The sequence below is a fragment of the Spinacia oleracea genome, chromosome 1 (assembly GCF_020520425.1).
Source record: "Spinacia oleracea cultivar Varoflay chromosome 1, BTI_SOV_V1, whole genome shotgun sequence".
NCBI lineage: Eukaryota > Viridiplantae > Streptophyta > Magnoliopsida > Caryophyllales > Amaranthaceae > Spinacia > Spinacia oleracea.
In genome coordinates, this window is record NC_079487.1 from 27547358 (window position 1) to 27561300 (window position 13943).

Genomic DNA, 13943 nt, shown 5'->3' on the forward strand with positions numbered 1-13943 from the left:
TCCACATAATCAATGTTAATCTCCAGAAGAGAACGAAAGTATGAAACATTTATTAAAATACACGTCAAAGAGTGTATTATTAGTTGGTGAAGGATTTTATGCCCCATAATATATTGAAAATATTTTCCCAAATTAGGGGGAGACGAGCTAGAATAAGTTGGAAAAATTGAAAGATAATAAATATATAGTGTATGAAATACCCTTGAAGTGGTGTAGATATCTAAATTATAATAGATGGCCCGTGAGAAAAGATGAATGGTACCTATTGAATAAGTATTCAGATATCATTGATGAATAACATGAAAATTATATGTTGCAATTTTTTGATTATACCGGTAGATGATGGAACCAAAATATAATGCATATGCGAAAAATAATGGAATTTGAATAGGGGAACGTAAATCTATGTCTATTTCGATGTAGATATAACTATAATGATCAAATGAGCTCATGGACCTGAAATCCAACAAGTTATGGATTTGAAATATCCACACTGTACAATGTTTGCATTTGAGTCTTACATTCATATACATGTATAGACACGTAGTTAACAGGTAAATGCATTATTCATCATACATTTAGTTTGTTTTATGTTTTTATCATGGTATGATCTTGAATTATCGATCTAGTTATAATTTCATATTACATGTTTTAAAATTATTATGTTTCCGTATATGAATATGTATCCAAAGAATGGTAAGACGGATTTGCAACTTTATGGAAATTTATAAGAGGAGATTCTTACTCCATTGGGCTAATAGTTATGACAGAAGTATATATGCAACATTGATTTAATAGAATGTTATGAATCATGCAAGTAAGAAGAGTTCCTGAAGAACTTATACATGATGTTCTTAAACATCTAGCCCTTTAAGTTTTGCATATGAATGTCGCAACATTGATGAGATATCATCAAAACTCTAAAAGAGTGTTTTTGAAATGTCATCTCAAGTTCTCAACCAGTAGTATCAGTACTTGAGAATTACGAAATATAAATATTAATTTATTCAGAGAAGAATTCTTGTACAAATATGAGTTGATTCAAAATATACTAGTCTTCTATGCACGCGATGCGTGCGAGAGTATATAAAATAAAAATTTTGTTGTTAGATTTAATTACCACAAATAATAGGTAGGAAAATTTCACAAAGCCCATCTAAAGAAAAATTAAGCATCGCCTATATTTTAAAAAAAACATGTAAATAGTGTAACAATGTAATACACATCCCTTTACATAATGAAATAATTAAAAATTTACAATACTAAGGTAAATAAATTAAGGATTTTTTGTCATTTAACACCTTAAAAAAATTAGTTTTTGTAATTAAACACCTTACTTATTTTTTATTATATTTAAACACTTTAAAAATCTAAAAATTTATAAATCAACACCGTTTAACGATTTCCATAAGAAAAAAACGTTGATTTTTAATCATGCTATAACTTCCAAAGCATAATTTGATGGTAGAAGGAGTTGTTTACCACCATATCATGCCTTGGGAACTTTAGCATAGTTAAAAACTAATGTTTTTTCTAAAAAAAATTGTCAAGTGGTGTTGATTTCTAAATTTTTTTGTTTTTTAAGGTGTTTAAAAACAATAAAAGATAAGTAAGGTGTTACATTACAAAAGCTAGTTTTTTTAAGGTGTTAAATGAAAAAAAATCCATAAATTAATGTAATATTTTTTGACTTGCTTATTTTGCTTGCAATGTACTTGCGTCATGGTACTTTGTGATCCTGTAAAAGTATTACAAAATAAAAATAGAATTACATAATATGAAATACACAATATATGAATATCACATAAAAATAAGTTATGTAGATGAATAAATTTAATTTTGTCCCTAAGTTAACAATTTGCACATGTCGATATATACTTTAGGTTGGAGTTTGAATATTTTTATAATATCATTTTTTCTCGTTACTTAAATTTTAATTAAAAAAAATGAATTTTAATAATCTTATACGGAGTAAGGGTGTGTTCTATTCACTTGATATTCACTTATTGTTTTTTTTTTATATTTGAATTTATCTTATACAAAATATAAATTTATTAAAACTATCAAAACTTATTTTAGATTTAAATTGTTAGCCTTAATGTTTCTGAACATATATGAATAGCTTACCTTTTTTTTTCCTACATCATGAGTGTATAAGTAATAAATATGATTCCCTCAAAAAAAAAAGTAATAAATATGATTTGCTTATACTTTTTTTTTTTTTAACGCAAGTTTGCTATACTCTTTATTTTGAAAAATTGAGATATTTTCCTTTAAAAAGAGTTGAAAATTTATACATCTATATTTTTCATCTTTCTGGGGGTAATTTTTACTGTACTACCAGAGTAGCTAGTTCAGTAGTTCTCAACCTCGTTTCATCCAGGTTCTCAATCTCTCTCCTCCAAAATTTCTTTTACCCTCTCTCCTCCCCTTGCTGAGAAATCATCGCCGGCAACCAATACAATAACCATTTTATTTTGCGTCCCCCATCAAAGTGAAGGATTTTCTGTTGATTATAGTGGGGGATTTGCAGCAGATCTGGAATTTGAAAGAGAAATTGGGAAGCCCAGGTATACCTCTTTGTTTTTCTTAGTTGTTTTTAACAAATTATTAAGGTTCTGCCGCCGTTTCGGCGAGATGTTGGCGGTGGTGTTGAATTGTACTACTTTTTTTCCTTTTCACACATTAAATTGTTCTTTTTCCCAATTAGAAGATGAATGTCAATTTGTGTATTACCCATTTCTTTGATTGAAAAAGTGAGCTCAGTGGAGATTTGTGGTTTAATTATTTTTAAGACTTAAAATTTAATAAATTTGTTGATATTGCATTTCTTGGGCTTGCATGCCGGTGATTGTCTCTGAATCATGTTGCCAAGTTTTCGATTTTTTTGGTTAAAGTGGAATTTATAAATTTTCGAGATAATGCTTTGAATCTTAGTAGAGGAAAATCCTGTTTTTGGTTATTCATCGTATTTTCTGGAACTTTTTTGATACTTAATTTTACGGTTTTTTCATGAAATACCCTTGAGGTTTAACGAAATGCATCAAATACACCCGCGTGTTTCAAATTACATATTATACCCCTATTTAAACTTATTGTGCACCAAATACCCTTCTTACTAACGGAAGTCTAACGCCGTTAGTCATTAGTGCTAATTTACCTATTTATCTTAATTATTAACAATTAACTTCCAAATAAACCTGATTAATACATAACAAACCTAAAGATTTAGCAACCACAAAAAAGCTCACTCAAAATTCAATCAAACTTCTCGAAAATCTGGGTTCGAAATTTGCCCAATTTAAATCAAACTTGTGATAAAATTAATCGAGCAATAATGCTTCTACTTCACTCAATTATCTCATCAATTAGCTCCACAATTCGTGCTAAAATCCCCAATTTGATTTGCCAAACCCTAAATTCAGAATTGATTTCTTTATGTTTTGATCCGATTAATGTAACTTCTGGGTTCGAAAATCAGGGAAGGGGAGAGGAAAAGAGGAAAATTCTGGGTTCGAAAATATGAATTTAATCGAGAGCTTCGTTGCTTCTTCAATGGAGTTGGGTTTCTGAAAACGATTTTTAAGCTTCGTTGCTTCTTCAATGGAGTTGGGGTTGCATGAATTTAATCGAAAATTTGGGAGTTTGAGTTGCGAATTGAAGAGGAGAGAGAAGAGGATGAGAGGAGAGCAAGGATGGGGGAATGGAGAGGATAGAGTAATTCTCGTTATTGGGGCAGTCGTTGGTGGTTTTGGTGGTGGATGTGGGACTTCATTCGGACTTGGGAGAGAGAGAAGGAGTTGTAGTGGTGGAGGCGGTGTGCGCTTTGAGGTTGGAGGCCGGCGGTGCGGGAATTTGATGATGGAGGTGGTGCTGTGCACTTTGACAGTGGAGCCGGTGCGGATTTTTGTGATGGAGGTGGTGCAGCTTCTCTGTGGGCTTGGTGGTGGATAGAGCTATCAGAGTGGTTGTGCGGCCGCCTCTCCTGGGAAATAAGAGAGGATCAGAGGATAGAGCTATCAGCTTCAATGTCATTCTAATTTCCATAAATAATCATGTTCGATTAGGTTTAATTAGGGGGTTAAATAAGTTAATTAGCACTAATGACTAACGTCGTTAGACTTCCGTTAGTAAGAAGGGTATTTGGTGCACAATAAGTTTAAATAGGGGTATAATATGTAATTTGAAACACGCAGGTGTATTTGGTGCATTTCGTTAAACCTTAGGGGCATTTCATGAAAAAACCGTTAATTTTAATAGTTTTGATAAGTATGACCCGAATGAGACACGAACCCAATTTTATGAATAGTTATGATTTCTGAGATGTGTATATTGAACAGTGAACACACCTTTTTTTTTTTGAACTAAAATGAACTCAATGTTATTTTAATACGAAGTAGTTATAAACTTCTGAGTTCTGATTAGTATGAGAAACGACATTCAAGTACAGTTTTAGACCCATTGCATATATCATTAACCAAGTTACCAATATGATGGTCTTTCAAACACCACTAATCAATCTTGTACCCATCTTCGCATGTTTTCATGAACATGTGATGTCTCTTAAATGGTAGGGTTGTAGGGTTGTAGTCTAACACCTGAATGAGCAACTTAAGAATCACTATTTTCCATGAAACAAACATGTCCAACCTAAATACAATGTTTAGTTTTTGTGCCTTCGTGGGTTTCGATTTGGAACAACGTTCGTGGGCTTGTTCATCTTGTTTCATGCCTATTGCATGTATTACTTTGTAATTTTGTATACACTTCACTTATTTTCTGAACTTTTTATTATTTTTGTCTAACTCTTTTTCATGTAGTCTAATTTAATTTTATTAGATCTTTTGTATAACCTTATTTGTTACAGACTATATTTATTACGGAGTACCATGATTTTCTTTTATCACCTAATCGCACGCCACATTTACATACTAATCTTGATGATTCTTATTGTATTGGTTATTGACTTATTGTATGTGGGTGCGTAAATTTCTAGTATGTCAATGTCATTGTGCGCTTATTGCGCATTCGATTTGCAAGGGTTTCTTACCTTGTTGATTTATGGTCATCAAGTCATATGACATGCTAGACTATTTTTTTTATTGTACTACTGATTGCATCTTCTTATTCAGTGGTTTCAGCCTACTGATGTTAATTTTTTCCTCTAATAAGTTATTCGTATAATGACATAAAAATACAATCTATAACAAAGAATAAAAGTCAATAAAAGTATGCATATTACATTTGTTGTTTAAGGCGTGACAGTTAACATAACTTTGTTTATGAAAATTATTACCTCCAAAGCAATGACAACCTATTAAACCTGCATAAAATTCGACTCAAGTGTTTTAGTCCACATATTTATATGCAATGTGATCTTGTTTAATTTATTGACAAATAATAGTTCTATGTACCTGATCAGAAAAGAAACAAACATCAGATAATGGAACAGAAGAAATCGTAGTCGAAGGTTAATTTTTTCAAAGGCAAGTCAGGTAATTTTTTTTCATAACTTTTTTCCCTTATTCCTTGAAACCACAAATTGATTTCTATGGATTCAGGGCAAAGAATGTACTTACTTGAATCGGCGCGACCGCAATCTTAGGAGGAGAAACCGTGATGGAGTTTCTGTTGATGTTTGTGTGTTTTAGTTTTCGCTGAAATATTCTACTGGCGTCAGTTTTAGGTTTTCCATTTTGAGCTCATTGACAAATTTGTCAATTTTAGTATTGGAAAATTTCGTTGTAATTTTGTGACTTTGCTAACACAAAAATTTGTGAATTTTTATAATTGTAAATTTATAATAAGTAGCTGCATTTTGGTGTGAATTTCCTTTTTTTTTTATCTTTAATGTTTTGCTTAATTAGCGTGATTTTGGCTGTAATTCCTTTTTAAAATTTTTTACTTTTGTCCATGTTGATTCATTGCTGGCGTGATATTTGCTTTTCTAAGTAATTGTTCACAATTTTCCTTTTTAAATTTTGACTTTTTACCATGCTGTTTAGCTGCGTGATTTGTGGTGATATTAAGTACAATAATTGTTCGCAGTTTCCCTTTTTTACGTCTGACATTTTGCCTATTTTATTGAGGGCCGCTGATTTTTTTTGCTTCTTTCCTGATTTAAAATGTCAATCAACCCTAATTGTAGTAAACTAGTAATTGTCATATATAATATTTTTTTTCTTTCGGCAGTAAACAGTACAATTAATGGGGCTAATTCACGTTTTTGGGCGTTGGGTGAAACTAGGAAGGGTATTATTGTAAATTGCTTGGGGGACACGAAAAGTTACTTTACTAAAAAGCCCTCAGGAGCTGGCTTATAGAATAGAGATGATAAGAGTATGTAATGTCCTTACATTGAGTTTTATTTTATGGTCCTGAAGAACAATAAATTACATGATTATTTAGTTATATTATACCTTAAGTTGGACGATGATATTGTTATTTATCATGCATTGCCATGAATGTATGACCAGAGAAATTTTATTGATGATTACTACTATTTCTAACCTCCAGAAGAAGGTTCATAAATGTCCAATATGAAAAGATACATTTTGTAATATTATGTACAAGAAAATATATTTATTTCAGGTATTGTTTTCAAAAGTTTGGTGATATAAATACTCACCTAGTGCATACAAGTGAATCATTTGAAAATTCAAGTCAAATTGTGGAGAATCAATTTTTAAGGAGCCTCGTGTTGCTATATTTGAAAAGTTATCAACAATATTAGATTCATTGAACTACAAGATCTCAAGTGATGTATTCATCTGGGGAGAAAATACGCGTTGCACTCTTTTTCCCTTAACCATGGTTTTGTCCCATTGGGTTTTCCTGGTAAGATTATTAATGAGGCAACATCCCAAGCGTATTATGATGAGTGTTGTACTCTTTTCATTCACTAAGTTTTTATCACACAGGGTTTTTTTAGTAAGGTTTTTAACGAGGCATCATTTCATGTACATTATAGAGCCATTGTATTGTTTTAGATAATGGACATCCAAGGGGGAGTGTTATTAATATATTGTATTGTAGATGCCCATTATATCCCTGACATCCTTATCCTATATAATATATGTATGTGTATATTTTGTCGATTGAAATAAGATCATAACCGTCGGTTTCACTCTTCCTTTTTCTCTGTTTCTCTCTATTTTCATAACATGTTTGAAATTTTGGTTTTTTTTATAGAGGTAGATTAATGGATTATACTTAGGTTTTGCGTTTAATAAAAATTGGAATTTTGATTAAAGTAAAGAATTGAGGGCACCATTTTGAAAAATTGCACATGACAAATACATACATCTACTGTAGGTTGTTATGAGTGAAAGATTTTTGTGGGCTTGAATGTTGATTTGTATGACAATTTGATGTTGAAATAATGATGAAAAGAACATAAATAAAGAAAATAAAACATACACAAATATTTAAGGTAGTTCACTCTTCAATGAGCTACATCCACCATGGGGGAGGTTTTTGAGCTTGTATTACTATTCAATGGAGAAAGGATTACAAAGTGGAATTCTCAAAGGTAAAGAAGAGAGAATCTTATGTATGCTTAGATATAGGGCTTCAACCTCACTTGTCTTTCTCTCTCTTAATACTGAAAATCTCATTACATTTGGTATTTATAGTATTAGCATCAAAACAATCTACTAGACAAGAAAAGATCACGTCGATTGAAGCTTGCGGAGAAGAAAATAGTTCACCCGCAGGGTTCGGTGGAACCAATAACAGGTTTGGACGAACCAAGGTCATGTTTGGCCGAACCTATCCAAAGTTTGGCCGAACCTCTAAAATCTACAAGCTACTGACTATGGTCGAACCATCAAAAGGTTCGGCCGAACTTCTCACAGGTTTGGTCGAACCTTTAACAGGTTCGGCCGAACCTCCCCTGCTTCTGGACCGCTCATCGTAAAATAGTTATAATTCACTCGTTTCTCATTCAAAATGAGCTTATAACCATGCGTTGGAAAGCTATTGAACCAAGCTTTCACTTCCAACTTAAATTAACTCAATCTAATGATTAGATTATGAGATATCACTACAACATAGAAGATCAAAGAGGGTGAAAAAAGTCGCCCTCTTTGATAAAAAATTTGTCCTTTTAACTTTTAAGGGCGATACATTAATCGCCCTTAACTCGCCCTGTTAGATTCGTCCTATTAGCTTTCCAAGATAACTCTAATTTTTCACCCTAAAATATTTTTCGCCTTCTTTGGTTGAAAACAAGGAAGGCAACTGATATCTCGCACTTTTTGGTTACTTTTTGCCCTCTAAAATAGCTTAAATAGGGCAATTGTGTTTGCCTTGTTTGTTCAAAACCAAACAGGGAAACTTGATAATGTTGCCCTCTTTGTTCTATTTTCTATTTAATAAAAAAAATTCCGGTTGAGGCAACACAAAAACATAGATTATATGGCAACAAGTAATTGTATATGGCAACAAACAACTGTATAAGGGAACACGCCTTTGAATCAATATGATAATACAAGGAACAATTAACTAATCTATATCTATTACATGCTAATATCAAAAGAGAAGGTTAAAGATTTAACAACACCGTCATATGATTCATATCCATTCAGTGAGAGCAAAAACCCGGCCAGCAAATGCTGATGGCAATCTTGAAATGGCTTCTTCAATTTCCTGCAAACGATTCATAGTTAATAGCCGAATACACAATATTGGCAGAATACTAACATAACAGTCACTAGGATTTGATTTTCAACAGTAAAATACAGGGGTCAGAAGAAGTAACCCATCTTGGAAGTTACTTATCAATTTTAGGTCCAAAAGTAAGCATCACACTTATATACAGTGCAAACGTAAACATGTTTCGGGCTGAGAAAGCTAACACCCATACTCATGTTACCGAAACTTGGTCTGAAACACTTCAAAAAACCACCTCACCGGCCTTGCACTACATTCTTCAAAATCTAGCAAAAATCTGAAACCCTTTTAAATCAACTAGCTCTTCACACTCAGTAATTTTTTTTTTACTAAGATCCTAACCACCACAGTCTACAGCTCTTCACATACGCTTTCTAAGTAAATTACAGCATTCCTTGCCTCTTTTAACAAATCTAATAAACATACTACAATTCTTAGTAGAAACCATGAGCAAAAGTTGAAGTTAATGAGAATAGTGAATGGTGACTTGGTGAGAGTCTGAGAGACATACAATTAGAGATACCATGAAACAATTTTAAATTATAACCTGATACAAATGTACCCTATCAGCTCCGTCATAAGTTGTCTGATCTCCCACAATAGCTCCCAAAGCTGATGGAATACGTACTTTGACCTTCCTGGTTGCACACTTCTCAACTTTTTATATTTAAGTGCTCTGCTTGGACCTCGAAAGGGACCTGAAAAAACAAAAGAATATAAACAAAACAAGCAAGGTTGTGTGTAGTATGTATTAGTTATGCCTTGATATCTTGCCGTATTTCTACCTTGTCTTTTTTTCTTTGGTTGTTGAGTGGTAGACTCTACGAGATGATTACTGTTGTTAGATTCTAATTGCGATAACGATGATTGAGTCTACGGATTCATTGTTCTTTCTCCTACAAATTGAGAAAACATTTGTTAGAATATGCCTTACCTTGAAAATAATGTAAAATTGTTGTGAAAAATGGTAAACCTGTAAAATTGTTGCCAATCTCTCTTGCTTTTTCTTTTCACCTGAAAAAATGGAAGACCTGCCAACACAACAGATATATCATGTCTGGAGTCGAAAACTCGGGAGAAATATAGATAAGAAAAAGTTAAACCTAACAAATTGCAATGAGAGAAGTAGTTACTTCAGAATTTGACATGAGACGAGACATGAACACCAAAAATTCAAACCGAGTAAAATAAAATGAAATAATTAGGCAGCATATTGATGAATGAATGTAGAGTTACAGGCCATCAAGTCCAAATAAGTATGGTTACCAAACCATAGCAACAGAAAGTAATGCCAATTATGTGCAAAAGTGATTGATCCATACTAGAAAGGCTATAGATAATGAGTGAGTACATGAAATCTTAAACAGACAACGACCAAGAAAAACCCTCTCTGTTGTTGTTGTTATATTCCTCGATATATTTCACTACCCGTAGACACCTAATTTGTTTCTCCCCTAATGGGATGATGACGATACTATTATCCTTGCTAGGTGGTTGATGCAACTCCATGCGGAAGTCCCAATTACTAAAATGTACTCCAAAATCCAAAATCCAAAATCCAAAATCCAAAGTCCAAAGTCCAATTCCCGAGCCCGTTCCCATTACCAAACTCGGTACAAAATTCAATTTTCAAAAATCAATTTCAAAATCCAAAATCCAAAGTCTAATTCCCGAGCCCGTTCCCATTACGGAACTCGGTACAAAATTCAATTTTCAAAAATCAATTTCAAAATCCAAACACAACCTCACCAAATGGACCTCTCCATTGGTTTTACAAGGCCTTTTCCAGTCAAAATGACATAAAGCGATCCAAATTCGGGCACCGACCCTCGAAACCGAGCATGCCGGGCCCCGTCCCGTAAAACCGAGTCCAAACACGAAATCAAAATTCAAAAGCGACTTGTTTTTAGACGCAAACCAAGCCTTAATCCCCTAGAAAACACTACGTGCCAAATTCGTACAAACCGTATAAAGGTACAGCAATACAAGACAAAAGCAAGGACGGCGTCATCGTCCTTGTTTTGGCGGATTCTGGGCCACGTCACCAGCGCCAGGTGCTAGGCCTGCGCCAGGCGCATGTGGCTTTTGGATTTTAGCCGCTTAATCCCCTATTTAAACCCTCATTTCCTAAGCATTTGAGGAGGCAGATTCATAAGACATCGTCGTAATTAATATCGAAATTTCCTCTCAAAATCAAATACAAAATACAAGTTCAAATCTACAATTTCCATCATAATTCCAAAACATTTAAGCAATTGGGAGTACTAACCGGAAAGCTAACCTAGTCCTAAATAAGTAATTCCGAATCCCTAATTAATCATTATGATGCTTTCTACTCTTCTACATTTCTAAATACAATTCCAAGGATGTTGTCATTTGAGTTCATGCTCATGACTAACTAGGAAAAACATGTCAAAAGTGCCATCTTTGGGGAGATTTCATTCTTAAATTTTTCCCAAATGATTGTCCAAGCACCTTTTCAATAATTCCATACAAGATTCAAGCTTTGATTTCAAAAATGATTAGTAAGTTGTGTTAGGTTATGATACATATGACATTACATAGATCATGCGGAAACAACCATTAACCCAGGACAACATATTATTTACACATAATCATATAGCATAATTTAGATGCATACTCTTTGTTGCGTGCCCTCCCTAGCTGCGCCCGAACCGAACAAGAACAAGTCTTTTTAGGACTCCAAGTGTCGTCCCTCCGTAGATAGTCCACAGCACGTCCGGATCCGCCTTAAGATTGACCAACTAGGATCGCCCTTAAGGTACTAGAAAATTTCGGCACTTTATGAGCAAGATGTGTGTTTTAATTTTCTCTCAAAAACTCACTTTTTGAATACTTTGAAACTTGTGTATAAATTATGACCCCTAGGCCTTTATTTATAGAGTTATGGAAAAGGAATCGTAATCCTAGTAGGATACGAATTAATTGAAATTAGAATCCTACATGAATTCTATTTAATTAATTTATCCAATTAGGAATAGAAATTTAATCATACACTGACTCTTGTAGATTCAGGAATCACGCATGAGCACAAACTCACACACACACGGCAGCCACAAGGGCTGCCCATGCGCGTGCGAGCAGCAGCCCCGCGCAGCACGGCCCACGCATCCGTGGCCCTTGGCGCGCGCTGGGCCTGCCGTGCGGTAGGCCTGGGCGCTGCCTTGGCTGGGCTTGTGGCGCGCATGCTTGCTGGGCGATGGCCCCAGCTTCGTGCTGGGCCTTCGTCCGGCAAGCCTCGTCCGATGCTAATTCGTACGATACGCTTCCGTTTAAATTTCCATTTCCGGAATCTATTTCCGATACGAACAATATTTAATATTTCCGATTCCGGAATTAATTTTCGTTTCGAACAAATATTTAATATTTCCGTTTCCGGAATTATTTTCCGATTCCGGTAATATTTCCGATTCTGACAATATTTCCGTTTCCGGCAATATTTCCGATTCTGGTAATATTTCCATTTCCAATAATATTTTCCGATACGTACCATGTTTCCGTTTCCGGCAACATCTACGACTTGGATAATATTCATATTTCCGATACGATCCATATTTCCGTTTCCGGCAATATCATCGTTTCCGGAGTATTCATTTCTTGCCTGTGACGATCTTAGCTCCCACTGAAACCAAGATCCGTCGGTTCCGAATATTCATAGATGGAGTATTTAATGCTATTAAATACTTGATCCGTTTACGTACTATTTGTGTGACCCTACGGGTTCAGTCAAGAGTAAGCTGTGGATTAATATCATTAATTCCACTTGAACTGAAGCGGCCTCTAGCTAGGCATTCAGCTCACTTGATCTCACTGAATTATTAACTTGTTAATTAATACTGAACCGCATTTATTAGACTTTAACATAGAATGCATACTTGGACCAAGGGCATTATTTCCTTCAGTCTCCCACTTGTCCTTAGGGACAAGTGTGCATTTCCTAATTCCTTTGTCGCTCGATGCTTGCTCTTGAACATAAGGTAAGAGTTGTCATCCTTATTATGTCCAGAGGTGTTCCTCGGTTTCAGAGTTCAACTGATCAAATAAACAGATAATCATAGCCTATGATTCATCCGAGCACGGCCATGCATTTCACAGTTTCTAGCTCTCCGAGTGGCCTTGTACAACTTTTAAGCATCTCATCCCGATTTATGGGAGGACAATCCCAATCTTGCGATCTTGAGATTAGACTTCGTTTGATAGGTGATTACCTGAGCGTTGCCTTTATAGCCTCCTTTTACGGTGCGACGGTTGGTCAACGTCAAAGCAACCAGTTCTCAAACAAGTAATCTCAAATCACTCAGGTATTGAGGATTTAGTGTCTAATAATTTAATGAAATTTACTCATGACAGATTTTCATCTCTTACAGTAAAGTTTCATAGGTCTTGTCCGATACTAGTCTTCCCAAAGTAAGTATCTATGCAAATGATTATGACATTGCCATGTCCACATAGTTCAAGAAACAGAACTACTAGTCATCTTGCATTCTAATCGTCTAACGTTTTCTATGCGTCCAATTTTATAGAAAACTCCGATTAGGGACCATTTTCAACCTTTGACATTCAAGTTCACTTGATAGACATTTCTTAGTCACAGGACTGGTCCTGACAGTCTATCTTGAATATATCGTCAAGTTGAAGGGACTCATCATTTAATAAACCACAAATTAAATGGAAAAATGAATTTCTTTCATTTATTGTGAATGATTAACCAATAATGTTTTACAAAGATTTAAACTCTAAAACTTTAAAACATTAAACAGAGACATCAAAGCCATTCTCCAATATGCTTGATTCCCATAGCTGCAGTGTGCGAGTTGTGCTTCGCTTGCGGCAGAGGTTTAGTTAATGGATCTGATATGTTGTCATCAGTTCCAATTTTGCTTATCTCGACTTCTTTTCTTTCAACGAACTCTCGTAGAAGGTGAAATCTACGAAGTACATGCTTGACTCTCTGGTGGTGTCTAGGCTCTTTTGCCTGTGCAATAGCTCCGTTATTATCACAATACAGGGCTATTGGTCCTTTAATGGAGGGGACTACACCAAGTTCTCCTATGAACTTCCTTAGCCATATAGCTTCCTTTGCTGCTTCATGTGCAGCAATGTACTCCGCTTCAGTTGTAGAATCCGCAATGGTGCTTTGCTTAGCACTTTTCCAGCTTACTGCTCCTCCGTTGAGGCAGAAGACAAACCCAGACTGTGATCTGAAATCATCTTTGTCGGTTTGGAAACTTGCGTCCGTATAGCCTTTA

At 34.6% G+C, this 13943-nt stretch overlaps 1 long non-coding RNA gene across 1 annotated transcript; it reads left to right on the plus strand.

The window, feature by feature from the left end:
• The first annotated feature begins 2136 nt into the window (after window positions 1–2136).
• Window positions 2137–5863, plus strand: LOC110775889 (uncharacterized). Its single transcript, XR_002529897.2, has 2 exons — window positions 2137–2570; window positions 5423–5863. It is a non-coding gene; the product is annotated as an uncharacterized lncRNA (long non-coding RNA).
• The last annotated feature ends 8080 nt before the right edge of the window (window positions 5864–13943 follow it).